Genomic DNA, 4,244 nt, shown 5'->3' with positions numbered 1-4,244 from the left:
TCCACATATTTTACACATACATTGTAATTACATGGCTTGAGTTGTGAGGTTAATCTTGTTGTAGTTGTTTTGTCAATTATGCCACTTGAGCTGTTGAGATGACATCTAATTCAATCATCCCAGCCACCTTCTTTGTATTTTCCCTTTCAGTAGGCCACTGGTAATTGTTCATGGCCATCTCCTCTAACAACAATATATAAGATTCATTAGCACTTTTGCTCATGAATGCACCTCATGTGCTGCAACATCTATTATGATACGAGTAGTACCATTCAACCCATTATAAAAGTTGTGGACCAGCATCCACTTCTCTATACCATGATGCTGGCATTTACTTATTAACTCTTTGAATCTCTCCCATGCATCATACAACGATTCTCCTTCCGTCAGGTAGAAATTATTAATTTCCTCTCTCAACTTTGCAGCTTTTTTTAGAGGGAAAAACTTTGCAAGGAACTTTTGAGCGAGCTCCTCCCATGAGGTAATAGAGTTAGCCTGTAGGGCAATCAACCAACTCTTTGATCGGTACCTTAGTAAAAATGGAAATAGGCTCAACCTTATTGCATCATCGTTCACCCCATTCATCTTAAATGTTGCACAGAGTTCCATGAAATTAGCTATGTGCAAGTTAGGGTCCTTTGTAGTCAAGCCTCCAAACTGAACAATAGATTGGACCATTTACAGAATTGCTAGCTTAATATGAAAATTGTTAGCAGCAATTGTGGAGTGTATGATGCATGAATGCACTCCTGTAATAGTTAGGAGCACATAATCTCTTAAACTTCTAGCCCCTTGTTCAGCAGGGACCTCAGCAGCCACTACCCCTTCGACATTGTTGGCGACATTATTTACTGCATTCCCTTGGTTTGTATCCATCCTTGCCTCCAACCTCTTATTCTTCCAGTGCTATCTACAAGTTCTCTCAATATCAGGATTCACCGGTAATATCTCAGCTATTTTACCTCGTCGCATAAACCAAAACTACCTGTTGATCCTAAAATTGAGAAACAAGTAGAGAAACACGTCAATGAAACTGTTAAAGAAAAGCAAAAGTAGAACAAGAATAAATTATATTTGATATTGATTAAAATAATCCCCAGCAACGGTGCCAAAAACTTGATAGCGAAAATATAATGCGCAAGTATACACAATCGATTCAAGTAATATAGATAGTAAATCAAAATCGTTCCCACAGAGACTATCAATCAAGTACCAATAACCAATTCTTGCTTTCTATTTGACTGTCGAAAATAGAGTGAATTTTAAACTAAAACTCAAAATTGAAATAAATTGTGCAATTATAAAGATTAATTCAATAATTAAAAACCTAGGGTATTAACTTCATCACCTTTTCAACCTATTAATTTTACTGATCAACGCATATAATTTTTCAATTTATATCCTAATAGCGGGTTAACTAAAACAATCCTAATTCTTTTTCAAGATATAAAGATCTCAACCTATATGCAAACTTTCTACATATTTGTGATAAGTTTTAACATATAGCAGGCTTGAAGCATAGAAACCCTAAATGCTACACAAACCATATATGTACTCTCGTCCTATATGCAATTTATGTCTATATGATTGTAGAATATTCAACTCTCCCCTCTCAGATCTTGAATCAAAATCATAAATCACGTGAATAGTGATCATCCACACGCATTAAGCACAAATCATATAGAGAAGGAATAGAAGAAGAAGAAATTATATGAACTTCATAGAAAATTAACAAATATCCAATTGACTACATTAAACCCTAGAAAATATGTTTAGTTCATAGCAGGCATGACTAAAACAATAAAATAGATGTTCAGAAACATAGAATTAAACTATTAAAAACTGAGATAAAACTATAGAAAAATAGAGTATTAGAGTTAAACAGCTGCTAATCCCGTAATGAAAAAAAACCTCCTCACAAATGACCTAAAATTCGCACTTAAAAAACATGTTTTCCTTTTTTTTTGTGAGGCAGGTCGTGACTTGTTCATTTTGAGTCGCGACTCGTGTATTTTTGTGCACTTCACTCCGTCTCTGGAAGTTCAGGCGCCACGACTTGATAGAACAAGTCGCGACTTGATAGACCAAGTCACGACTTGATAGACCAAGTCACGACTTCAGGGATCCTTTGTCCTTTCACAGCCTTTTCAACCATTGTTTAGAACTAGATTCATCCCGAATGTTCCCGTCTCTCCCAAACTCACAAAAAATGGCCAAACGCTCCCAAAAATACCCAATTTCATCACTAAATCCGCTCCTTTCCTCTCCATTCTCAAATTCATAGCAAAAACCTAAAAACAAAACAAGCACAAGCATAATACCACACAAAACCCACATTTTGACTCGAAACTAAGAATAAAACACACTCTAAAACTACCCTAAACTATACTTATCATGGGGCTCTCGAGGAGATTCTATGCACTTAGATTTTCCTTACATGCATTTGTCATTCATTCTGAGTGCTAACCAATTCCTTTTCTTTTTGCAGTCCACATGAGCATGTCCGACTTCATTTGGGCGAAACATGAGAGGGTGTCGAGGCCCTCTCAAATTGAAGTCCCAGCGGCACTAGGAGTGGTGCCTCCAGCCCCAAAAATTGTTCCCCCAGCCTCAGCGGCCTCTATAGCTCTTGTGGTTGCTCCACCGGTCCTTCCCTCAGGACTAGTGGTGTCTAGAGAGGTCATTGACCTAAAGGTATCCCCCTTATGTGATGAGGGGCCTTCTTGGAAGGGAAGTGAGAGCCCTTCCTTCGAGGTGCTTGGCAGTCCTCCAGCTAGGACACCTCGCCTCGTCATCTTCCCTAAGCACTAAGAAGAGGAAGAGCTCGAGTGGCACAAGTGAGTAGTTGAGTTTTTCAACGCTCACATTGACGAAGGGAATGAGGAATTCAAAGTCCTAGTGGAGTAATTGTGTGAAGACAAAGCGCAGATCCTGATTCCACTCCCAGTCGCAAAGAGCTGGAACCTCTTATCGCAGGGAGAGATGGAGATCGAACAGCTCTGCTAGTGGTGGATCTTCTCCAGGGACTAGTGAGGTCCCTTTGGGACATGCCGTTTCGCAGCTACGCCTGCTGTGGTAATTATAACAAGATATCACTCCTCGCCATCTTCCACTACACTACTCTGCGGGTAAATATCACTTGAATTTCTCAAAGTTTCATTTTTACCCAAGGAGCTTAATGTTTTTGCTGTGCAGGCTGTGACATTTTGATAAAGGCTCTGAGTGTTATATTATTTCATATAATATAATATTAGTTTAAATAATGTGACAAAATGTGATTTGTCACACCTTGTAACATATTATTGAGAGTCACAAAATTGGACACATGTGTGTGCCTAAATGTGACATATTTTGAAGTTACAAAATCAGTTACAAATTTGTAACTCCCATATATTACCCAATAATGTGTATATTATATGTTACACATTTGAGATTGGTTTTCATAAAGCCATATGAGAAATGGCTGATAGAGATGTGATTTCAACTCCCATATTGTGTATGGAAGTTACAAAATCAAGTGGGAATAAATTGGAACATTTTGGAAAAAAATTAAAAAGTTGGTTACTGAAAATGACCAAGGGCCGCGGTGCTTGAAACAAGCGTCGCGACCCTAGTGGCTGACATCTTCATAAAAATTCGGTTTTTATCCAATTTTGAACGTTTCCAACAGCCAAGTAACTCCCAAATCTTTATTTTAATTCCATAAAACATCCAATTAATCATTGGTAACAACCATGGGGGTTGGTGGAATTTGAAATTCAAAGGGTGTCTCAAAACTCTATAAATAGGAGCCTAATGCTCACTTGTAAGACACACCATTTTCCATCCACAAAGCACTTGGCTGGAAAATACACCATAGAGGCTTGATAATTCCAGAGAGCTATTTCCTAGAGAGATCCCTTAGTGCTTAGAGAATAGGGGGAAATAAGCTTTCAGACAAAGGTTTTGAACCTTGTTCAAGTTGGTGATCCCCATTACTCTAAACTTTGGTTGTGTGAGAGTTTGTTCTTTTTATTGGTTTTATTTTCATTCTTTTGATCTTATTTATTTGTATTATTATTGTTTTGAATTTGTAATCTTCTTTTTCTACATCTTTCTATTTACTTGTATTTTGAGCAATTGAGTTGTAATATTTCTTTAATCAATATTATCTTGTCTATTGTATTTTTGCATAGAGTTGTATTTTGGTTTTTGCATATTTCCATTGAGTATAAAAATATATTCTCTAACACTGAGAAGTTGTC

At 37.3% G+C, this 4,244-nt stretch overlaps 1 non-coding gene across 1 annotated transcript; it reads left to right on the top strand.

The window, feature by feature from the left end:
* The first annotated feature begins 313 nt into the window (after window positions 1-313).
* Window positions 314-420, top strand: LOC133781079 (small nucleolar RNA R71). The gene has a single exon (XR_009869875.1). It is a non-coding gene; the product is annotated as a small nucleolar RNA R71 (small nucleolar RNA).
* Window positions 421-4,244: the final 3,824 nt, after the last annotated feature.

The sequence above is a fragment of the Humulus lupulus genome, chromosome 5, assembly GCF_963169125.1.
Source record: "Humulus lupulus chromosome 5, drHumLupu1.1, whole genome shotgun sequence".
NCBI lineage: Eukaryota > Viridiplantae > Streptophyta > Magnoliopsida > Rosales > Cannabaceae > Humulus > Humulus lupulus.
Note: the sequence above shows the minus strand (reverse complement) of the source record. Positions and strands in the feature narration are given on the sequence as shown.